The sequence below is a fragment of the Eleutherodactylus coqui genome, chromosome 10 (assembly GCF_035609145.1).
Source record: "Eleutherodactylus coqui strain aEleCoq1 chromosome 10, aEleCoq1.hap1, whole genome shotgun sequence".
NCBI classification, from domain to species: Eukaryota; Metazoa; Chordata; class Amphibia; order Anura; family Eleutherodactylidae; genus Eleutherodactylus; species Eleutherodactylus coqui.
In genome coordinates, this window is record NC_089846.1 from 55,482,167 (window position 1) to 55,507,903 (window position 25,737).

General features: G+C 44.4%; 1 long non-coding RNA gene across 1 annotated transcript in view; it reads right to left on the reverse strand.

Moving 5' to 3' along the window:
- Window positions 1-17,754, reverse strand: part of LOC136579747 (uncharacterized) — a 30,966-nt gene extending 13,212 nt beyond the window's left edge. The window contains exons 1-2 of the long non-coding RNA XR_010786907.1: window positions 17,449-17,754; window positions 1,303-1,443 (exon numbers count right to left, since the gene is read on the reverse strand). This is a non-coding gene — a long non-coding RNA (uncharacterized lncRNA). The remainder of the gene's footprint in view (window positions 1-1,302; window positions 1,444-17,448) is intronic.
- Window positions 17,755-25,737: the final 7,983 nt, after the last annotated feature.

Below are 25,737 nucleotides of genomic sequence, written 5' to 3' on the forward strand. Positions count from 1 at the left end.
AATTGTGGGGCTGCTGCGCTGGATCGCCAGGGCTAGGGAGGGCAAGTACCCGTTTGCTTTATTGTTTTAAGTGTTTGACCTTAAATTTAAAAAGTGAAGTTCTAACTGGACAAACCCTTTAAAGGGGTTGTCCGAGTTAAGCAAATTCCTGTCAACCGGGTATCCATGCATTACAATAAAAAATCTGCAGTTACTCACCTCTCTCCACTCCCCCATTCATTCCCTGTCGCTGGCTCCAGTCTCCGCTGTCTGCTTACAGGCAACTGTAATGTCCTGTAAACCTGTTGTAGCAGCCAATGACAGCGCTCAGCCATGTTTGCTGAGTGCTGTCATTGTCTACTGCAGCTTGTTTGTAGACGGGCTTATCATGCAAAGTGACATCAGAGGGAGACCAGAGCAAGCGGCAGAGGACGAACGGGGGATCGGGGAGAGGTGAGTAATTTCTGATTTTTTATTTTAATGCAAGGGGACCAGCTAACAGGGATTTCCTTAACTCAGACAACCCCTTTAAACATGGTAAGGGCTTATTTACATGAGCATATAACGGCCGGCGTTTTCACGAGCAGTCCCCCCCCTTTCCCTCCCCCTCACCAGCTCTCTGCTTCTCTCCTCCCCTCCAAATGGTTTGCAATGGCAGTGGGCAGCAAATAGTCAATAGCCAGCAATGGGAGTGGGCAGGACAGAGCGGGACTTGGCTCTGCCCCGTCCCGCCCCCTCCCATTGCAAACGCCAGAATGGAGGAAAGAGGCAGAGAGCCGGTGAGGGGAAGGGAAGGGGGGTACTGCTTAGATGGAAGTGTATATCGACCGGCCGCGAAAAAGCCGGCCAATATACGCTTGTGTAAATAAGCCCTAAGTCCAACTTACTTAATATGATGGAATCCCTATTTATAAAAACTGTCAGATCACAAATCAAACATAAGGTCTCCCAAGCCTCTAAATTAAGGATACTTTTACATGAGCCGACAGTCACCTGACTAATAGCTGAAAAGAGTGATTATGAGCGACTGTCGGCCCGTGTCATCATGGGACCCAACAGGGCAAGTGAGAGGGAATTGAAAACTTGTGAGAGTTGCTTGGCTTTCAGCTGACCTAAAAACCAGACAACTGTTGGCCTGTTTAATCTGAATGGAGGTGGACGGCTGGAAGAGACCTCTGGTGCACTCCGCCCCCATTTAGGTGAGTGATCATCGCTTCTGAGTAAAAACACAAGAACAAGAATCGCTGGGATGGCTGTCAATGAAAAACCATCGCCGGCTTGTGCATTTCTCATGCAGTCTATAAGGATTATACACTATGTTACCTGATGCAATAAGCAGAAGGGACATGCTGCGAAATCTCAAAGGCTGTTTCACTTGGCAAATCCATAGCACACAAACTATAAACCAAATGCCACAGATAAGTGTGGCACAAAACACCAGCACCAGGGAAGCCATTTGCCAGTCTGTAAAGAAATATGTTATCATTAAAGTCAAGTTCTATAATGGTGCAACATTAACTACAATCAGCTATCAGGTGAATTAGAGAACACATTGAGAGTTAACAGCTGTTGTACAAATGTAAAAGGACAATTTGCAGTTGTTTGTAAGCAGGATGAATTGAGTATCCCATTTGCAGTCTATGAATTGCCCATGTATCTTTGTATGGATTCTGACTTGGATTTCAGTTCCCAGTCATTGTTACAAGGCTTGTATAAAGAGTCTAACCATTGACTTGCAGGAATGCTGCCTTCCAATAAGTGGCGCTGCAGAGGTATTGTTCCATCTCCCTTATTTCCTTTTGTAGTTACCTTTATAAGTGTTTTCTGCTGTTTTGCAGTTTACATGGATGACAGGCAGCAATGTCCTGTGACTACTAAGGAATAATGGTTTTCTGGATGATGGTTGCAGAGAGGTTATGGAGGATCTGGAAAATTCTGGTGCAGATGGGCAATGGAATTTAGTAATGCTGATGTACTGCACTACAGGAGAGGGTAGGAGAGAGCGTATAAAGGGGAGGTTTGGTGTCATTCTGGGAGAAATAGGACTAACTGTATGAGATGCTACACCTTAGTGCTGTGGGTCTGTGGAAGAATGTAGGCTGGAACTGGACACCACTCTGCGGGGCAGTGGAGGAGGCTGGAAGCTGAGGCTGTGAAGTTGGTCAACTGGAGTTGAAAGTCATGATTAGAGAGCCTATGAGGAGCTGAGCAGGATAGAAATTTTTGCCCGTCAGAAATTGAGGAAACCCTTTAGTATGGTATGAAGTGGTTCATCTGCTTTCCCAAGCAGGGTCTGAACCAAGAGTTAGGGGGTGATCAGTGAGCTGACCAAGTGACCACTAGTGATTGAGGGCTGATAAAATCTTCTATGGAGGAGCTAAGTCTTCATGAGTATTATGTTGTCCACCATTGAAGCAGGGATGGATGAGACAGCTCAGGCTGTAGGAACAGACATCCCATTTAAGGAACTAGTAGTGGGTTGGGAAGGCAAGTTTCCACCTTGTGGTAGTGGTAATTAGATCCTGTTGAGGGGTTGGAGGAGATCTCTCTGCTGATAGATAACTGCAGTAATTGCCTTGCAGGTCTAAAGGCCCATTTACATGGGACGAATGTCAGGAGCTAGTAGTCCTGGGTCACTCACAGAGCGGCCAGCAGGAGGGCGGGGCAGTGCAGGAGTTTTCTCTCCTCTCGCTCCCCCGCCCCTCTCCATTCACTTAATACAGCGGCCGTTCAATACTGAACAGCCGTTATTTACACTGAGTGATCAGCGATCAGCTGATCGTCCATCATTTATGCTGCATAAACGATGAGCTCATCGATCAGGTTAAATAGCGGTCATTCAGTACCGAACACGCACTATATTAAGTCAATGGAGAGGGGCAGGGAAGAGTGAAAGGAGGGAAATCTCCTGCACTGCCCCGCCCTCCTGCTGGCCGCTCTGTAAGTGAGCCAGCAATACTAACTCCCGTGTAACAGCACAGAAGCGTGGACACACATGGACGAGTGTCGGGCATCGTTTGCCCGACATTCGTCCCGTGTAAATGGACCCTAAGTCAGCCATCAGCCTTATCAGGGCCATTGTTTCAGCTGGTATCCCGCTCAGAGAACAAATTACAATTATGCAGAAGACAAGCGGTCCAGCTATGCACTCCGAGAAGAAAACACCTGTATACAGAAGACAAGCATCCCTGCTAATTAGCTACTTAACAGCTTATGCAAAGTGATCGCTCAAAACTGTCACTCAAACTGCCGTTTGAGCGAATTTTGAGCAATAATCTTGCCGTGTAAATGCGCACAACGATTGTCGCTCAAAATAGGGAAGATGAGCGAATTTTGAGCGATAATCGTTGTGTCTAAATGGGCCTTAATATACGCCTGGTAATATAGTCCTGAGCTAGACTAAACCTTGAGGAGAGAAGTGAAATGGAGAAGATGATTGAAAACCTTTTAATATGTTAAAGTTTAATCCCTTGATGACCCAAGATAGAAAAATTCATCATGGTGGCCAGGGAAGGTATGGAGCGAGCCTGATAACCCCAGACTGAACTCTAGAACAACAAAACTCCCACCACATGAGACCCCAGTGGCTGCAGGCTGTAGTGCCTAGACCTGATGTAGAAAAAGCCTTCCTAGTGGGGTAAAAAATGCTAAATCTATGGCTATTGGGCGCAAAAAGTCTCTCTACGTCATAATAATTTATTCCAGACATTTCACCATGCCTAATAATCCTGCTTGCCTCATCAGGAGTGCTAAAGTGATGAATAATAAAGAACATAAGGAAAAAGCCTAGTCTTGATGTCACAACTAGAGATGAGCGAGCGTACTCGCTAAGGCAAACTACTTGCGCAAGTAGTGCCTTATGCGAGTACCTGCCCGCTCATCTCAAAAGATTCAAGTGCGGGCGAGGGGGCAGGGAACGGCAGGGAGGAACGGGGGGGGGGGAATCTCTCTCTCACCCCCCCCCCCCCTCCGCTCCTCCCTGCTCACTCTCGCAACTCACCGCTCTCCCCCGCCGGCACCCGACTTTTTAGAGACGAGCGGGCAGGTACTCGCATAAGGCACTACTCGCTCGAGTAGTTTGCTTAGCGAGTATGCTCTCTAATCTCTAGTCACATCATCACTGCCAAGCATCAGCTCACAGAGGAATGCCCACCCACTCTGATAGACTACCTGCCAATGAAAAGTAACAGATCACATCCATCCAGTGGAGTGAATGGAGATGTGTGACTTGTTCCCCTCGGGGCATAAATACACACTCCAAATCTGATTCACTAATTAAGATTTAGACAGTACAGTCACCTCTCCAGCTTATCACATTATCAAGGTTTTGCCACAGCTGTTGAAATTTGGCCTTTATGAAGACCTTTGTCTAAACAGACCTAATACAATATTCCTGTCTGACTAGTTACTATGGATAAATACTACACATAGCGGCATCTAAGGCCTCTTTCACATGGGCGACAGCGATACTGACACAAGACAATTGCAGCGATATCGCAGCTGTATTCTGTGTGATATGGCTGCGTTTCCTTGCAGCAATATTGCGATTTTGTGGTGCTACAAAGCCATGATCTTTTGCCTGGATTTTCGGGGGTGCTTGAAATATAAGCCCTACCCTGAAAATAACCCCTATCTGCCTTAAAAAAATAACAAAAAACAATACATCACCTATCAGGCGCTGTCAGTTCCGCCACACTTCTTTTCCGCAGCTACGGCATACTTGCTTGTAGTTTTTACCCAAGACTTCCTAGTCAGAGGAATTGCTGGCTCTGATTGGTTCTCGAGCGCTGCAGCTCAGCCAATCACTGCAGCACTCAATGACCCAATCACAGCCATGGCTGTAAAAGGTTGCTTCGCACCGCACAAAAAACACGCTTTCGTGTGATGCAATGCAATACAAAGGACGGCTCCATAGAGAAACATGGGCTGCAAAACATCAAATCACAGCTATATTCAGCATACTGCAATTTTTTTTCTCGCAATGTAGCAGCCTACAAAACATCGCTAATGTAAAGGAACCCATTGGAAAGCATGGGCTTCACATACATGCTATATGTAGCATTATCGCATCGCGAGAAATTTGTGCGATTTTGTAGCCCATGTAAAAATGGCCTAATAACATGAAATTCACAGATAGATCTGATATTGCTATATCAGTTACCGCTCTACCTTTACATACAAGCAAATCTGATGCCTGCATATGTCATAAGGAGCTGGTGCGGGTTTTAGGATACAATGGAGCCAGAGAGTTAACAAAAATATACAATGTTTTATTTAGGAAACAGAAATGATGATTACACCAGTATAAGTAGCAACAAGAGTAGCTTGCAATAAACTATGGTTACTTAATACTAGACTTACTCAGTTCTGTGTCCATTACTTACTACAAACGATAAATAAGAACAATAAGACTGAAATTTGCAAGAGTAAGGCCTCCTGTCCACGGGCGTAGCGATATCTCGCGGCAGATCTACGTCGTGGCAGCCACCGCCGGGGAGCAGAGGAGTGCTGATAGCTCTCCGCGCTGAGCCTATCTGACAGATAGGCTCACCGCGGAGAATCGCAGCAAATCGCTTTGATACTCTGCTCATGGACAGCGGGGCTGCTCTTTCCATAGTAAAAAATGGAAGTATGGAAAGCGTTCACTGCGTTTTCCGCGGCCGGATTATCGCTGTGGGAAACGCAGTGAAAAATCCCCAATGGACAGGAGACCTAATGGTGCATTTACACTGCAAAGATGATCGCTCAAAAGATGGCTTTTGAGCGATCATTTTGCATAAGCTACTGCTTGGTACTAATGCCTATGATCTAGGTACTAATGCCTTCGCTTTGATCTGCGGGGCTGACAGCTGAGACAATGCAATCAGCTGTTATCAGCTCTCGCTGGGCAAAACACAGAGTGCGGTTCTGATGAACAATGGTTTTCAAGCAGAACTGAAAAAATGGGCCCATTTAGACACAACGGTTATCGCTCAAAAGCCATCTTTTGAGTGATATAATCGTTGTGTCTAAATGGGCCTTTAGGCCGCCCGCATCCACAGTAAAATTTGGCCCTGGGAGCAGCGGCGTCCATCGTACCTGTTACTTTAATTTTTTATCTGTACTGCGGATGGTCCGCACGGCAAGCCGTCGGACATGCGCAGTACAGATTTTTTTTTTTAACTCCTGCTTTTTCACGTATCACTGCTAGGCAACCGTTCCGCAATGTGATTGCTGAAGGGCCGCGGATCAGACGGCTTCCATTGACTTCAACAGAAGCCATCCGTGCGGAATCCGCACAAAAATGGACCATGCTACGATTTTTCCTCCGCTTGCGGAAACCGCAATTGGTTTCCACAAGCGTGCAGGAAGAATCGATTTCCCAAAGCATGCTATGGGCACTATTTGCTGCGGATTCTGCAGCAAATATCCGTCCATGGGCAGGAGCCCTTAGACTGGTGACAGTGGAACACAGACACGGAAAGCAGTACATAGTCCTTCTGAACAAGGTTGTTACTGCACTACTGTGAATGCACTGTAGGTATAGACAGCATCTGTACTCCTGAGACACTCGGTGGTGTATTGAATTAAGTGTCTGTTCATAACCAGGGAGCGCTGTTTCTTTAACTAGAAATCGCTGCAGCGTTTCCCTATACAACAAGCCTGTTGTGAGTCTGTATTAGTGTGCACACTTATGATCCAACCTGGTGCGGATCTCACAAGCGCCTCTGTTTCGGTAATACCTCACCCAGTTCCCAATTACACTAGCCATAGCACATTGGCCTTGTATAAGCAACTTCAGCAGTTGATCTCTCTCTGAAGATCATGACTCTGTTGGCTCCTTGGGGTTCCAGGAGGGTCCTGGTGTCTCTCCTTCCAAATGCTACACTCCTCTCTCACTCAAGGATGTGTCCCACAATGTCCTTACGTTCTGGCAGTGCCTTTTCTTCTCTGGTCTGTACCCTTGGATCGCCTCCAGATGAGCACTTCTCCCTGGCCAGCATACTCTAGCCCTCACACCCACTTGATGCTGAGCTCTAATGACTGTAAAACCTATGAATGAGGGTGGACTCAAATGCCCTTCTCTCCTATCCCCTATGTATAGGACCTGACTCTGGGCTGGTGACGTCATAGAGGCTGTGTTAAACCCTGGTAAGTAGCCCATTATACATGTTAACATCATCCATGACTAATTCATTGGGCACAATTATTAAAGGGGCCAAGTGGGGCATTGTTATTAGAAGGGCAAAGTGGAGCATTTTTTATTACATGGGCCAAGTGAGGCATTAGTAATAAATTGGTCAAATGGAGCATTATTATAAAACAGGCCAAGAAGGACATTAATGAGATTATTCATCATTTGAATTTCAGTCATGTTTCCTTCTCTCTCCCCCCAATCTTCATAATTATGCTTTTGTTATGCATTAATGAGACTGTGATGCATTCTAGTTAAGTGTTTATTGCATTATTGTAAAATTTGAAAATTTAAAATAAAAACAACAGTACAAAAAAAATGACAGGCCAAGTAGGGAATTATTACTAAAAAGGGCCGCGAGGGGCATTATTTTTAAGCGTGGTCAAGTGGGGGCATTATTACTAAATGGGGCCATGTGGGGTATCATTATTAAATGGGACCATGGGGTCAATGGAGCATGATTATTAAAAGGAAATAATGGAGCCCAGGATAGGCATTATCATTAAATGGGGCCATGAAGGTGTTTATTACTTAATGGAGGTCATGAGGAGCACTATTGCTGGATGGGGAGAATAAAGAAGTCTTACTGATTGGGGGCACTTTTGCTTTGTGGGGCGTACAGGGAGCACAAAAAAGTGGATACTATTACTGTGTGGTGCATGATAGGTGGCATTATTACTACTTGCGGCACTATGAATGGGGAGATTGTGTAGAAGTTGGAGAAACAAAGCCAGGTGACTGGGAAATGGAGGAGTTAAAGATGTCTCTGTGTCAAATTCTGCAGAGACAAGTTGTGACTGTGAGTCGTTGTCATTGTGGTCTGGGCTGGATGGAGAAGAAAAGGGAAAGTGAATGACTCTAATCAGAGAGGACATCATTCACTGAATAATGGTACAAAGGACACCATCTGTTATTGCTGGATATAATGGTACTGTAATCACTTAACAGTCTGCAGAGCATCTGAATAGAGCTGGTATCTACTACAGACAGGATAGCTGAGGCCAGTGATTGGCTGCAGTGGTCATGTGATGAACTGGCCTGTGAACCAAAACAGGACCAAGAATATTCTACCCGGAGAAAAGAGCAACGATGCATTATGTGTGTGAGGGGCCTAAATTGTGTGAACAGCCCCAGGCCTTTGGTCCCCAGGTAGTCTGGAGTGCTGCCCTATCAGAGTGGGTGAGCGTTTCTCTGTGAACTGATGCTTGGCAATGATGTTGCAACAGCCCATTGGGAGGATGAGTGTAAGCTCCTGTGAGCAGGCATGGTTTTGAGCGTAGAAACCTGGTATTTTTCGACAGATTGGGTCATTTACAACCAGCAGTCAGCCTACCATTAAGAGTGGGTTTTTTTCTTATTTCTTTATTATTCACCACTTTAACACTCCTCATGAGGCAGGCAGGATTATTAGGCATGCTGAAACGCGTTAAGTGAATTATTATTATTGTGTAGAGACTTTTTGCGCTCAGTGGTGTTGCTTTTCCTTCAGAGAAGATTTAGTATGTTTAACCCCAATAGGAAGGCTTTTTCTACTTGAGGTCTAGGTACTGCAGCCACTGGGTTCTCATGTGGTGGGGGTTTTATTGTTTTTGAGTTCAGTCTGGGTTTATCAGGATTGCTGAGTTTAAGGTTTAGCAACTTCTTTCAACGTGATATTCCAGGTGCTTTCATAATGAACTCTGCCCCTTTGTATATATGTATTTAATCCACTACGATGTATTAAGGGTGGTGAATAGATGAGCGAACGTGCTCATTTAGAGCAATTACTCAAACGAGTAACTGCCTAAAGATTCGGGGGGGGGCGCGGAGGGTGAGTGGGGGGGAGAGAGAGCTCCCCCCTGTTCCCCCCTGCTACCCCCCGCTCCACCCCGTTGCCCCCCGAATCTTTTCGCCAGAGTAGGCAGTTACTCGAAAAAAAGGATGCTCATTCGAGTAATGCTCTAAACCAGGAGTGTCAAACTCATTTTCACCAAGGGCCACATCAGGCTTATGGTGACCTTCAAAGGGCCGATTGTAAGACAGTACAGTAAGGGCTCGTTCACACAAGCGTATTTGCGTACATAATATACAGTGAATAGAAGCCATTGATGTCAATGAGTTCATTCACATGATGTATATTTTCACACAGCATGGCCTATTTTGTTGCGTACTACACACCCCAATAGGCCATTGAAGTGAATGGGCCGCGCAAATACCCGGTGAATGTGCAGAAAAACTGTGTATTCACTGCATAGTTGCGCACCATTTCAGTGGACCCATCTGCGTTCTCTTTTGCGTGCCCAAATATGCAGGCATAAGCTATTTTCGATTGCGCAAATACGCAGCGTATTTGTGCGACCGAAATAAGATTACGCCTGTGTACGAGCCCTAATAGTGACCCCTATAGCCCTATAGTGGTCGCAGTAGTAATAGTGAATCTCATGGTGGCGTCAGTAAAAATATTGACCCCCACAGTGGGCCAATTAGTAATAGCGACCCCCACAGTGGCCCCAGTAGTAACAGGGTACCCCACAGTGGCCCCAGTAGTAAAAGGGTACCCCCCATTAGCCCCAGTAGTAACAGGGTACCCCACAGTAGCCCCAGTAGTAAGAGCGACCCCCACAGCAATATTATCCCCCTCAGCAATAATATTATCCCTGTCAGTAATATTAACCCCCCCCCAACAGCAGCAATATTACCCCCCCCAACTGCAGCAATATTAACCCCCCCCAACATCAGCAATATTAACCCCCCCCCAACAGCAGCAATATTAACCCCCCCCCAACAGCAGCAATATTAACCCCCCTTCAACAGCAGCAATATTAACCCCCCTTCAACAGCAGCAATATTAACCCCCCTCAACAGCAGCAATATTAACCCCCACCCAACAGCAGCAATATTAACCACCCCAACAGCAGCAATATTAATCCCCCCCCCCCAGCAGCAGCAATATTAACCCCCCTTCCTTCCCCAACCCATATACTTACCTCCTCTCTGCTGTCAGCGCCACTCCTCCTCTGCTCATGCTGATTCCCAGGTGCACACTGACGTCAGTGTGTAGCCCGCAATGCTTCCTCCCCGAGTCCTCTCCTGCAGAACTGAAGAGCAGGGGACTCAGGGGAGGAGGATTCCGGCTGCACACTGACATCACTGTGCACTGGGATCAGTGGTAACAGCGCGATTACCAGCGGGGAGCTGCGGCACCCCAGCTGGTAATCGCTAGAGTGGTGAGCGGCCGTCGGCATGCTGCGGGCCACAGAAAATGAGGCAGCGGGCTGGATTTGGCCCGCGGGCCTTGTGTTTGACACATGTGCTCTAAACGAGCTTGTTCGCTCATCTCTAGTGGTGAATAGTGTTACTTTTTTGTATAATTTTTATTTATACAGATACTATAAGCTCCAGCTGGATTTTAAACATTAAGAATAAAAGCTATATTTTTAATTTTATTGGCAGTGATTGTGGGGCATTGTTAAGAAAATTGAATATTCAGTGAATTGCTATAGAAACAAGACACCTGAAAAATGTCACAATTGCATGTTTTTCCATTTCATCCCACTCAAAAATTTCTAAAACCTTTTCAATACATTATATAGTACATTAAATGATACCATTAAAAATACAACTTGTCCTGCAAAAAGACAAGCCCTTATACGGCTCTGTCAACGAAAAATAGAAAAGTTATATTCTTGGAATGCAGCGATAAAAAAAAACTACAAAATAGTTGGTGGTTAAGGGCTTAAATAAAGTTTAAGAGGAGCATAGTTTTAATAAGAAAATGAAAAAGGGCATTAGGGGCACAATCTACTTTAAAATAAAGAAATAATAATATCAAGGCAGACGAGATGAACTATGTGACCTTTTTTGGCCAACCACGTTCTATGTTTAAATCTCTAGTTGACAGTATGGAATGGCAGAGCAGAAGCTCTTAGGAGTGAGGGTGGAAGAGAGAAGGCCACCTTATTGTCGGAGTGAAAGTGATAGTGGATCTGAAAAGTAGTTTGAGTGTACTGTGGCGAGATTGCCTACTGGACCGTATTACTAAAGGAAACCGCAAGGAAGACGGAACCATAGAGACACAGGGAGAGTAGGTCCCTGAGAGAGGTAGATGGTCACAGTGGACCTTGACAGCCTATTGTGAGACTGTGTGAGATAGCATAGCCTTGGGTCTGGTCTCTGTGATAGAAAGAGACTTGAGAAGGAAGAAAATCTTTTGTTCAGTTTATTTGGCTATTCTGTAAAACAAAAAAGGTTTGGTACCATGTTAGCCAGTAGAGCAAAGTGTTAGGCCTCATGTCCACTAGCTAAATGGAATTGCGGATTCTGCAGCGGATTTTGCCCATAGGGAATCATTGGCCATTCACGGTCCATTAAATTAATTTTTGCACCCGCGGATGGCATTTTAAAAGAATTGCGGTTTTCACACGCGGGAGAAAAAATGCGGCATGCTCCATTTTGCCGCGGATTCCGCACGGATCGGCAACATTGCTATCACATTAATAGCAATGTGTGCGGATATCTGCATGCAAAAAAATACCATTTAAAGCAAATCCGCGCAGAATCTGTGCGGATTGTATTTTTCGAGTGGACATGAGGCCTTATTGTTTTCAGTAAGAGAAACCAAGTAATCTTGTAGATATGATGTTCATGATGGTATAGCGAGCTTTCGTACCTACTCAGGGTTCAGGGGAAGAAGTGTCAAAAGTACGTGAACCTTTAGGCCTCCCTCACACAGGCATGTTTGTACAGCGTTTGGCGCTACGCTAAACGCTGCACAACGCACCCATTCATTTCAGTGGGGCTGCTCACACAGGGCTGAAAGCCCGTCTTCAACACTGCGCTTTGATAGCGTTGCGTCTTCTATTTTTGGATGTTTTCAGCTCCGCTTTGCCCATTGAAATGAATGGGCAGTGGTTCAGCACTGCTGAAAACGCGGCAAAACTTGGTGCCGGGTTTTTGGCAGCGTTAACCACACACTGATTTTAGGGGGGAGGGCTTGCAATATAAACTCTACCCCAAAAATCAGTCCTAGCTACACTAGATGAAAAAAAAAAAGCAATACTCACCTAGCAGCTGCCGTCAGGGTCCCGGTTGCTGGTCTCTGCCGCTGCTCCAGGCACTGGCAGATCTATTGCTGTAAGCCAGGTTTGAGAACCACGCCTCCAGCAATAGATTGCTGTGATTGGTTCTCAGTGCTGGCTCAATACCCAATCACAGCCATTCATTGACTTTCTCAGCCAAATAGAGCCGGCAAGCTATAGAAACTCAAAAATTTTCGTTTTGCAACTAACAATAAGATGGGCCTTGTTGCCCATAGCATTACGTCATACTGCAGGAGCGATCAAAGCATCGCATGTTAAAGTCCCCCAGGGGGACTTCAAAGTAATGTAAAAAAAAAATCAATAAAGTTTTTTTAATTGTTAAAAAAAAAAAAGTTATAAAAGTTCAAATCACCCCCCTTTTGCCATATCTATTATTAAAAAATCTAAATCATAAAATAAAAATATGTATTTGATATTGCGACGTCCGTAAAAGTCCGATCTATCAAAGTAGTGCATTATTTTTTCTGCACGGTGAACATTGTCCGGAAAAAAAAATAAAGAACGCCAGAAATACACTTTTTAGTTACCCTGTCTCCCAGAAAAAACGCAATAAAAAGCGATCAAAAAGTCATATGTATTCCAAATTGATACTATCGGAAACTTCAGGACATCCCGCAAAAAATGAGCCCTTGCTTAACTACATCGACGGAAAAATAAAAAAGTTATCGCGCGCACAAAATGAGCGCAGAAAATAATTGAAAAAAATACAAGTACTACAGCAAAAACAATACTATACAAGTTTGGTATCGTAGTAATCGTACTGACCCATAGAATGAAAATATCAGGTCGTTTTTGTTGCAGTTTGTGTGCCGTAGAAACAGGACGCACCGAAAGATGGCGGAATGTCGTTTTTTTCCCATTTCTCTCCGCTTAGAATTTTTTAAACGTTTTTCAGTACATTATATGGTACAATAAATAATGCCATTGAGAAATACAACTCGTCCCGCAAAAAACAAGCCCTCATACAGCAACGTCGATGGATAAAGGAGCTACGATTTTTTAAAATGGAGTAGGAAAAAACAAAAATGGAAAAAAGCAAAAAAGCTCCGTCACTAAGGGGTTAAGCTTGAGTTATGAGGGTTCCAAAGCAGAAAGATGATTTGTAATAACCCTGTAGTGGTGCTATTTATTGTATAATGGCATTATTTGTATACTGGTACTTTACATACTGTAAACTCATACTATTTCTATGGGTCCTGTTCACAGCCATGTTTGATACCAGGAAAAGTTCCATCACTTCACTAAACTACACTGTGTGATTGTATCAGGGGGTTTCATCACAGCTGCTGAAAACAGCTGTGACGGAATCCCCGGATGGAAACATACAGAACCATTCATTGTATTAGTGAAATAGACACCACTTTGGACCCTTTTTGGCATTCAGCAGGTGCATGGAGCCCTATGTATACTCTTAGCCTGTACGCCATAAGCTTCTACTAGCATATACACTAAGCATACATCTTTAATGTGATGTGAACGGGATCTTACTGTAAAGCCAATTTAAGTTATGGAACTTTTAATAAAGGGACCAAACTCCCCAAAGTTTTAGATGCTTGTGTATTCAGTGATGGTTGTGTGTGTTTGGACGGGAGAGGCCAAGGTATATACTTGCCCCAGGTGTAGGAAAGCCTGGCTACAGCTCGGATAAAACTTCATACAATCTGTGAAACACAATGATGTAGCATCATGGTTTGGGCATGTTTTCTTGTATCTGGGCCAAGATGGCTTACCATCATTGATGGAACAATTAATCCTGAACTATACCAGCAAATTCTAAAGGAAAACGTCAAGACGTCGGTCTGTGAGCTGAACCTCAAGAGAATGTGAGTCATGCAGCAAGACAATGACTCAAAGCAAGTTGTTCTAAAAAAGAAGAATAAAGTTAAAGTTTTAGAATGGCCAAGTCAAAGTCCTGACCTCAATCCTATAGAAATGTTGTGGAAGGACCTGAAGCGACCATTCATGGAAGGAAACCCACTAACATAACAGAGTTTAAGCGGCATTGTACAGAGGAGATAGGGGTCACGGAGAGCGCCAAAACACTATGTATGTATACCACAATAATGCTCGTGTGGTAACTCACCTGGTGCAAGGCATATCACACTCAGGTGATTATGCCTGCACCCGACATCCTGGTGTGCTTGTAAAGGTTACTTTATCCAGAATATACCAAAGACAAATAAGCAGAAAAAATCCAACTTTTTGGAGAGCTGCAGGTCACAATAGAACTCCGTTCCTCCTAGGAGGTCGGATAAATCAAAAGAAACTACAGAAAAAGGACTATAGACCTGCGCTACTTAGTATACCAAATTATGCGTGTCTCAATAATCAATATTTTCAATAGAGACAAACAGCACACTTTTTTTATCTTATACAAATAAAAGAAAAGAGGTCGCAACCTCATCAGTTTGATATTATCAAACTGATGAGGTTGCGACCTCTTTTCTTTTATTTGTATAAAATAAAAAAAGTGTGCTGTTTGTCTCTATTGAAAATATTGATTATTGAGACACGCATAATTTGGTATACTAAGTAGCGCAGGTCTATAGTCTTTTTTCTGTAGTTTCTATTGTACAGAGGAATGAGCTACAATTCCTCCAAGCCGGTGTGCAGGACTAATCAACAATTACCTGAAAAGTATAGATTCAGTTTTTGCTGCACAAGGACGTCACACCAGATACTCAAAGCAAAGGTTCATATAATTTTTACCCACAAATATTTCATATTGGATCATTTCCCTCAATAAATAAATAACCAAGTCTGATATTTTTGACTCATTTGTTTTGATTTGAGTCTTTTTATCTACTTTTAGGACTTGTGTGAAGATCTGATGTTGTTTTAGGTCAAAAATAAGCAAAAATATGGAACATTCTGAAGAGTTCACAAACTTTCAAGCACCAGTGTATTAGTGACAGATGGCATCTGTTGGAGCTGTCTAACATTTTGTGTCATGCATCTTGGGATACGCTGGGTTTAGGAGATAAGTTAGGCCGCCTGCACACGGGATTTCCACCGCTCAAAGCCTGCATAGGAGTGCATTACAATACACACTCCTATGCAGACGGCCGCGGTTTGGCCGCGCGAAATCTCGCGCGGCAAACAAACCGCGGCATGTCCTATTTTTGTGCGGGGCTCGCAGAGCCTCGCACAGAAACGTCACTCACCTGGCCGCCGGTTCCAGTCTGCGCATGCGCCGGCTGCCCGGCAGCCGGCATATGAAAGAGCCGGGGCCGCCGGGCGCGGGTGAGTACGCGCTCGTCTCTGCAGGCGCTCGGGTCAGGTCTCGCGGCTGGATCCGACCCGCTCGTCTGCAGGCGGCCTAAAGGAAGGATATATCTGATACATTCCCCTAAATATCTTTCAGCACATATATTATGGAGTTATTAAAGGTCATCTATGACTGGTCACTGGGGTGACCTCAGTGAAACTGACATGTCACAGCTCCAGCTGTAGCAGTTACCTGTCATGTCAACACATGATCATTGGAGTAGAAAGAATGAAGAGTGGCGGAGGACCCAGGAAGTATCGGAACAGACATGGCGAGTTGTTACTTTTTTAGCATTTAATAACATCCTTTTTTATTTAAATTGTTGACCAGGAGCCATGACAGACATGAGAGATGCATTAACCCTTAACTACCAGCCATTTTTCAGGTTTTTATTTTTTTGATCCTAATGCTTCAACAGCCATAACTTTTGTATTTTGCCATCAACATAAGGGCTTGTTTTCACTGGACTAGTTGTATTTTTAATGGTAACATGTAATGTACCATATAATGAATTAGAAAACATTAAAAATGTTTGAAATGAGGTGAAATGAAAAAAACACTCTCGCGCCATTTTTCAAGGGGGTATTACTTTGCAGCGTTCATGGTGTGGTAAAAGGGACGTTACCTTCATTCTATGGGTCAGAACCGCTACGACAATATTGTTTGTAGATTTTGTTTCCCTTTCGCTACTTGAAAAAAAATAAAAAGTAATTTATTTATGAAAAAATTGGTTTCAGTTGTTATATTCTGAGCTGAATAATTTTCTTTTTTCAACAATGGGGGGTGAGTAAGGGCTCATTTTTTTTCAGGTCAAGCTTTAGTTTTTAATGCTATCATTTTTGGGTTCATCCAACGTTTTGTTCACATTTTATTTAATTTTTATTGGGTGACTAAAAAAATGCAATTCTGGTATTAGGTGTTTTCAATTTACAGCATTTTCCACGTGGAATAATTGTTTAATTTCTTTAACTGTTTAGATTGCTATGTGGGAAGAGTGGGCGAAGAAATCTTTTAATTTTTTATATTTTTACATTTATTATTCTAAAAAGTTTATTTGACTTTTAATCGTACAGCTTTTTAGCCCCTCAGGCGACTTGAACTTATACTATAATACTTATTTTAACATTCACTTATGAAGCACTGCTGGCAACTGCTAGTACCCCATGATTGCTTCATGGGAGGACCGATGGCGAGTTGAAGGGCGGACTGCTGGACCACCCTCCTCTGGCTAATATCTCATATGCCACGGTCAGGATTTACATCACATGTAAGCTGTCAAACGACTGCAACTGGAGCTAGCTCCGATCGCGCTTGCTTGTTCTTTACTGTAAGAGCATTGAGACTGTGGAACTCTCTGCCTGAGGACGTGGTGATGGGTTTTTTTGCCTTCCTCTGGATTAACAAGGTGGAGGTGGAAACAGGCTGAACTAGATGGACATTGTCTCCCTTCAGCCTAACATACTATGTTACTATGTATTTTCAGGCCAGTGTCATCGGTTTCAAACAGCAGGTATCTGCTGAGTACGCAGAAGGCTAGGCTTCATACAAACTTGCACTTATATGACATACATGTGCATCATAGAGAACCAATGGGTTAAGATTGGTTATAATATGTTTGACTGACCTTTTTTTCTCCATAGACTTATAATCGATCAGTCAGGTTTTCATCAGGGTTTTTGCGGGATAGAATGCTGTGGCACCCTATGCTAATCTGACCATCAAAAATGACTGAAGCCTCATAGGATAAACAGAGCTATACAGATGCTAAATGGAACATACATTGTTTTCGTATGAATAGAAGGTGGCCTTCAGAATCTATTTTTCTGATGATCGCATTGTACCCATCTGACGCTGCAAACGTTTGTAAGATCACACAAAGTGCCAGAGTTTTCACTCTTGGATAACTGTTATCTGCTAATATTTACATATCACTCACCACTGCTACTCACCACTGTGCAAAACAGATCTGCAGTGCCATGCATCCATTTGTTGGCTGCATATTTCCCACAGAGATAGAGCAAAATGCTTTGAGGTCACCCAGGCAGGGCTAACCATGGCCACCACATCCAAAATCAGCGCCAGGAACCCACATAACAGAACAATCAATGTAAAATGCCTGGGAGGCATCGCAGGAGGCAGGATGGACATCTCAGGAGGCATCACAGCAGCAGAAAAAAGTCAGCCCAGAGTTAGAGCCCAGCGTCCCCTTCTTTCAATGTCATTGACACATCTTCCTGCCTCCTCTACAGGCTCACTGTTACTTTCTACATTGTTATTCTTCTAAACAAATACTAGTCTTTCTGAAATTTCATGTGTACTTGTGACGCCCTAAGGTATCACATGGTGCTGACACGATGAACTCCACAAAACAATGTACTACACAAACGGGAAACATGACATTGTGTGAACTTCAGCACAGACCTCTCTGGATTTAACCAGCGGGCAATGCTCTATTGCGGATCAAATCTTGACATGCTATATGCAGAATGTGCAGAACAGCATCATCCGTTTAACCCCCGAGGGGCACATTTATTCTGGGCCTTAAGAATGCTGCAAGTTTTTTTTTTTGACAATTTTCATCTACATATTCTAAACTTTTTAATTTTTACATCAACATCCATATAACAGCTTGTTTGTTGCAGGACAAGTTGTTTTTCCTAATTGGACCATTTTACGGTACAAATAAGTTTTATAACTATTATCGAAGTCTTTGTGGGAGTGGAAAAAAAATTGCAATTCCACCATTGTTTTTTCTACTTTTGTTTCGCCGTGCAAATAAGATGATAATCGTGAAAATCAATTCCATGATGTATCAGCACAGCATTATCTAGAGGGTATACCATTTCTGCCTGCTGGGAGAGCAGTTTAATTATTATTATCTCCTATATTCACTGAAATAAGCTATAGACCATAAGTATACAGCCAGGAGGATGAGCTATGATCGCCTCTATAACTGTGTGAAAGGAGCTGTGTGATCATCACCAATAACTGTGATAAAAGTGCCTGTGTACCCCTCTAGGCAATTTCTGTGGTAAGATCCATGTAACACTGTTATGGGTTGGTACTAAGTATACCCAATGATAAATATCTGCCCCCTTCGTGATTAGATGCTTCAAGGCCTGAGGCCTGTGCATGCACAGAAGAATCACAGTGACATGTAGTTCAGCTGAATGAAACTTCTTTATTCTAATCAAGCTGCATGGGGTTTTATAGATAGTGTGCATAGTTAATACGTCATGAAGTACGAATCTGTAGCTGATTGGTGATTGTCTTTATATGGGTCTCTTCCTCCAGGAGCTCACATCCTTATTTTGGAATTCCTGGACTAGGGAGTCGCCATATTGAGTAGACGATGGGAGGGGGTGAAGAGGGGGTTAGTCTGGACTTTCAGACAGGCAGCTGTGTTAGTAATGAGGAAAAGAAACACATATATGCAATAGACATTTTACTTTGTTTATTACAATCCATTACAACAGCATCACGCAGACTGCGAAATTGACTAGTGACAGAAAGCATAAACCCAAGTAAATATGAGCTGGTCAGAATTCAGATCTCATGACCATCTGAGGAGAAAGAGGGCAGGAGTTTCGGACAGAAAGGAATAACTAGCTAAAGTAACACCAGCTTGCTTATATATACCGGGGATTAGCTTCATAATGAATGAAAAAGAAAATCACTGGAGTGGCCCTATAATAATAATAATGATAATCAAACTACTAACGTCTACTTGACCTTGAGTATATATGTGTGTGGGTGCTTCTCATGCTCCGCCCCTGGTGACGTCATTGTTCCAACCCCTGGTGACGTCATTGTTCCAACCCCTGGTGACGTCATTGCTCCAGCCCCTGGTGACGTTGTCACAGGTCCTACAACATATATAGAACATAGAGCCTGACCAACAGAAACAACAAAGTTAGGGCTCTTAAAAAGGGGAGGACAAAAATAACAAAATGATAATACAACTAAGCCGTTATTATCTCAGACACAACTCAGCAGTCCTGACAGAAGACACCGACCTATCGCCACCACAGAGATCCAGTGGGCTGAAGGACCTGTGGTGACATCACTGCTGTGGGAGGAGCCATAGTGCAGTTTGGTAAAAGAGATCCGATGAGCTAAAGGACCTGCGGTGATGTCATTGCTTTGGGAGGAGCCATTGTGTAGTTTGGTAGAAAGTACTGCATACTGGATAAGTCGACAGCAGCCACTAGGACCTGTGATTATGTCAATGTCATGTGATCACCTGTCTGGGTGGAGTCAGAAATCACATGACCAGGGGCTGATCATTGTATCCAGGAGTCTGCTGAGCTGGTGATGTCTGGAAATCAGCATGGATGTACCACAGCTGTGTGTGTGTGAAACAGGATGCATGTAGTAGAGCTGTGTGTGTGATGTGTGGGGATCATAATGGATGTACCATGTAGCAGGGCTGTGTGGTGCATTGCGCCACCAAAGACACTGGTACTATAATTTCCTAATAATTACTAGTTTGCTTTGAAACGATGACTGTTTACATGTGTAGATCATCATATAAATTTCTTGGCATTTTGCTCGTTCAGTCGATCGCTGCTCGGCCATGGGTAGTGTTTATACTGAACAATGAATTGCTCAGGTTGGCGTTGAAATGTGCGAATGAATTGTACTAAGCCTATGACAGCAGCCTATTAAAGGCCACAGGAGGAGGGACCTTATAGTTACATGGCAGAGATGGAGGCCTTTGCCATGTTTCCAACTACCACAACCAGAACCAACTGCTACTTTGCGATCACATTGGGGACTGCCGATGGATGACCGAAAGAGTCCCCTCCCTCTGTCATCTGCTTACATGCTGCAATTGCTGTTTATTGTGGCGTGTAAGGGGTTAAAACTGCCAGGATCTGAGGTTTCTCTGCTACTGGCTGTTAGAGCAGAAAAGTAAAAGAAAGATGGTGGTAGCAGACCGGCATTCATTTATACGCATGGTCACCATTCAAAATTTATTCGCAAAGCAGCCCTGAAATATTGGGATCTGTTAAAAAGGACAATATGTTATTTTTATTTAATGGATCACCTGCATTTGTTTATAGAAAAGGGCGCTCTTTTAGGTACGAGCTGATTTTTTGCCAACTATAATCTGTAATTCAATCATTAAAGGAGGAATTATTTATCATCCCACAAAAGGGCATGAAATAAGATTCCTGGATATTTTACATGTAATGTGGTTTATACCCTCTGATGCCGCTGTGGCAAAGAGGTCAAAAAGTGAACCTGGAATGTGCCTATGCTATGTATTGACTTGTGGTGGGTATTCACTGCGTATGACCCTGAGGAAGGGGAGTAGCACCGAAACGTTGTGACCGCTGGTGCATGTATTCTGTTTCACACTTTCCCACAGCCTCCATGGAATACTGGCGTCTATGGACATTTTTTTGAGCACATGTGTGATTATGCCTATATTCTGTATGAACAGGACACATTATATATTGAATTATAAGCCGTGAAGATATTTTGGTGTCCGCGCTTTTTTTATGATGTACTTACGGCTGGGACAGGATCTAGCGGGTGACGCCAGAAGGCTCGGTATGTATCTTCGTTTTTCAATTCTTTTAATTATTGGATATTCCCATATCCAAAGAGCAGGTTTAGAATATATCATTTTTGGAGATTGCCGAATTAACAGATTATAAAGCAGATATTTATTTTTATGGAGGCTAAAGGGAATTCTATAAGAGGCTGAAATTGCTGGTTTGGGTTTTCCACCTGAATGAGAAAAGGACAAGTGTCGATTTCTCTCTCGTAAATTGGAACTGAGAAGGAAGGAAACCAGTTTGACCCTACATGCCTCTACATTCACTGAATAGCCCCTCTATCTCTCTGGTTGCTCTCCCCCCAATTTCTAGATTAAACACTCCTCCAACCTTCTATCCATCTTCTCCCCCAGCACAGCTGCACCCTCCCCACTGAGAAGAAGTCCACCCCTATGGTGGAGCCTGTAGCCAATGGCAAAGTCGGACGAGTTCTTCAGGAAACCAAACCCTTCTTGCTTACACCAACTCTAAAGCCACTTGTTTATCTCCCTAATCTCCCGCTGTCTTTCTGGTGCGGCTCGTGGTACAGGTAGTATTTCAAAAAAATGCTACTCTGGAGGTCCTTGTCCTAAGCTGACATCCTAAAGGAGTTGGCCGGTTACAAAGTCACATTTTAAAATTAGAGCTAAATGATTTAAAACAATTAAACAAAGAGTACTTACCTGTCCTCAGCGATCCAATGCTGCAGCCCCATGATTCTCCTAGTCTCTCTTGACAGCGGAGGTCAGGTGACCAATGCCTGCCAATCAGAGGCCGCAGCATCACTGTTCTGAACTTCTGCCATCATGGCACACAGGATATGAGTACTGATGCCGGGAGAACAGACGGTGGCACTACAGCCTCCGATTGGCAGACAACAGTCACCTGACTTCTGCTGTCAACAGAGACCGGGGGGAACGCAGGACTGCAACACTGGATTGCCAGGGCTAAGGACAGGTAAGTATCTTTTTGTTTTAAGTCATTTGGCTCTAAATTTAAAATGTGACTTTGTAACCAGACAACCCCTTTAAAGACCTGCCACCGACCTCTAACTTTGTCATGGGTGCCAATGTGTACCATGACCACTGGGTCCTCACCATCCCTCCCAATAATCCGTCATCCGATGTGTTAAACTTGAACGCTTCAACAATCTGTCTTTGTGACAGACTGCCCTGTCTGCCCCCTCTACCAGGACCTGTCAAGCCTGCCCTGTGCTCCTACTTCCCTTAATGAAAACAAAGATCTGGTCTCCTACTTCCCTTCTAACTGGAGCAGACATCCCCCTGGTGGTCAGAGGCTATATTGTGCTGCAGCAGCGCTAACCCTGTATTGGCATCCCCCTCATCTGCCAAGCTTGTTCAGATATGCCAGTTCAGGGCTAGCCTCCCTGACACTCTTCCCTCCTCCCCCATCTTCTGCCACCCAACTAGTTGCCTGATCCTCCTGCACCTCCATACTAGCATCCACCCCCACATTTGCCCCATCAACTGTGTGCTCAAAGAGCAGCAAACTCCTTTCCATGTTGCCAGTGTTATAAGCTGCTCAGGATCTGGGTTTCCCAATGTGCAGTACGCCCCCTCACACTGCTCACACGCTGCATATGGCACAAGATGCACACTGGACAGCATTGTCAATCATGGAGCTGATTGTAAATGGTGGTAATACAGATAAATGAAAGGAATTCATGATTCATGCAAGTGAAACAGAGAATAAGTATAAGTGACTCCCTTCTAAAGTCCCTGAATCTAAAGTCACTTAATCTGCTGTTTGCAATCCACTTATAGGTGGGAGACATGCCCTAAGCCAGTCATGGGGATATCACATGGTGGGGAGCGTGATATGGTGGTGGGATTCACGGCCCCATATTGTGCTCGCCCCTGTGAAGTTAGCCTAAGAGTGTTTTCACACCTGTGCTCGGGGGTTCCTGCTTTCCTGCTCCATTTGGTCTCCCTTCAGTACACAATAGACCTCATTGACTATAATGGGGTTTGTTTGGTTTACACTCAGTTGCGCTCCGGTATTTTGCATGCGACCGGATGTCCAACGCAGATATGAAACCGGCCTAATAAATGTTCCTCTACATGTATACAAACGTTATGGTGACCACATTTTCCGAAGGTCAAAGCGGGACAGGGGTGTGTGGTTAGGGGCGGGGCTTATCACAACATGTGATTTTACCTCCGTCGTCATAAAATATACCGGGTAGTTTCAAAAAAGGCAGGGCGCAAATTCTGCATCCAAAAAATACTCAAAATCCATGTAATTGGTGCGGATTTTGACTGGGAATCAGCAGTATACCCGCAGCAGATTTCATACTATGCGGCGCTCCCCCTCCGAAGGCTTCCTGCTGCCAGCGCTCTGTAGTGGCCTTCCCTGACCAGCATCACCTGACCAGGCCGCTTGGAAGCCGGGGAGCGCTGACAGCGGGAAGCCTTCGGAGGAGGTGAGGAGGAGCGCCGCATGGTAAGCACGGCCTGATTTCCAGCCATAATCCGCAGCAATGGTACAGATCTTTACTGTTTCATGGTTGTGGAAATGCTGGGGAAATCTCTGCTGAGGACATTCTGCGGCACTACGGCCACGTGTGAACATACCGAAGGCCACTCTCATACATGGCGTCAGTAAATAAAACACTAAGATTTTCACAGTGGTTTTTAACACACATCATTGTGATGGGTGATGATGAGGACTAAAAAGAACAAAAATGTGCTAAAATAGATCAGGCAGCACTCAAAAATCATGGTGTTAGAAAATGGCACATACAAGCGCAGGTCTGCGAAGTCCCCATAGAAATTAATGGGAGCGTTGTACCGCGATTAAATCGGTAAAAAGCGTGTGGGTCAAAGTGGCCTTAGGCCTCATGTCCACGGGGAAAATCGGGCCCGCTACGGATTCTACATGTAGAATCTGCAGCGGGTCCCTCCTGCCCCGCGGACATGAGCGCTGAAAATAAGAATAAATGAGAATAAACTCACCTCCCATCCGCTCCGTTTCTTCTCTGCGTCGCGGCCGGATCTTCTTTCTTCGGCCGGCGGATGAATTCGTCACGCCGGCGGCACGTCGTCGACGTGCCGCGCGCATGCGCCGGGCACATCCGCCGAGCCGAAGCAAGGGAGATGCGGCCGTGAGGAAGAGAAGACCTTCCCGGCCCGCTGCGGGTGAGTAAATGCTTTTAAATTCCTATTTTAGGTCTCCCGCGGATCCGGACGGCTTCCATAGGCTTCAATAGAAGCCCGCGGGAGCCGTCCCCGCGGGAGACCCGCACGAAAATGGAGCATGGTCCAGATTTTTTCATGCTCCATTTTTTTTAAAATCACTTTTATTGACGATCCGCGGGTATTTATCTACCCGCGGGTGGTCAATGCATCCCTATGGGGTGCGGATCCGCGCGCGGGAGAAGAGTTAAAATCCGCTGCGGATTTTAATTCTTATTTTCCCCGTGGACATGAGCCCTTAGTCAGCTTGAGGTATGCTGCCACGTGCAGTGGCCTCAGTAGTAAGAGTATCGGCCCCAGTAGTAATAGTGGCCCTATATTAGCCCCAGTAGTAATAGTGGCCCTATATTAGCCCCAGTAGTAATAGTGGCCCATATATTAGCCCCAGTAGTAATAATGGTCCATATATTAGTCCCAGTAGTAATAGTGGCCCTATATTACCCCAAGTAGTAATAGTGGCCCTATATTAGCCCCAGTAGTAATAGTGGCCCATATATTAGCCCCAGTAGTAATAATGGTCCATATATTAGTCCCAGTAGTAATAGTGGCCCTATATTAGTCCCAGTAGTAATAGTGGCCCATATATTAGCCCCAGTAGTAATAGTGGCCCTATATTAGTCCCAGTAGTAATAGTGGTCCATATATTAGCCCCAGTAGTAATAATGGTCCATATATTAGCCCCAGTAGTAATAGTATCTGTTATATTGGTGACGGTAGTAATATTGGCCTCAGTAGTAATAGTGTCCCCTATATTGGCCTCAGTAGTAATAGTGACCCCCTATATAAGCCCCAGTAGTTATAGTGACCCCCTATATAAGCCCCAGTAGTAATAGTGGCCCCTATATTGGCCCCAGTAGCAATAGTATCTCTTATATTGGCCCCAGTAGTAATAGTGTCTCTTATATTGGCCCCAAAAAGCAGCAACAGCACTCAAAATACATTTACTCTCAGAGGTATACACACCTATAATAGATATTCTAAACACAATAAATAATGCGAGGTTCTTGGTATATAATTTGATCAAATCATATTGGCCCATCTACCAATGACCAGGTGATCAAGCTTTCAGATGGGTCCTAACTAGAGATGAGCGAGCACGTTCAGTTAAGGCTGATACTTGAGCGAGCATCGGTCTTGTGGAGTAACTGAATACTCGTCCGAGCAAATGCGGGGAGCAGCAGGGGTGAGCGAGAGAGAGATCTCTCACTCTTCCCACCGCCCCCCCCTGCATTTGCTCGGACAAGTATTCAGTTACTCCACAAGACCGATGCTCGCTCAAGTATCAGCCTTAACTGAACGTGCTCGCTCATCTCTAGTCCTAACGCTAATACCAGGTGGTTTATTATATACCAAGAACCTCGCATTATTTAATGTGCTTAGAGTATCTATTATAGGTGTGTATACCTCTGATAGTAAATGTATTTTGCGTGCTGTTGATGCTTTTTGGTTCTGCTTCTAGTGTATGTTGCACCTATAG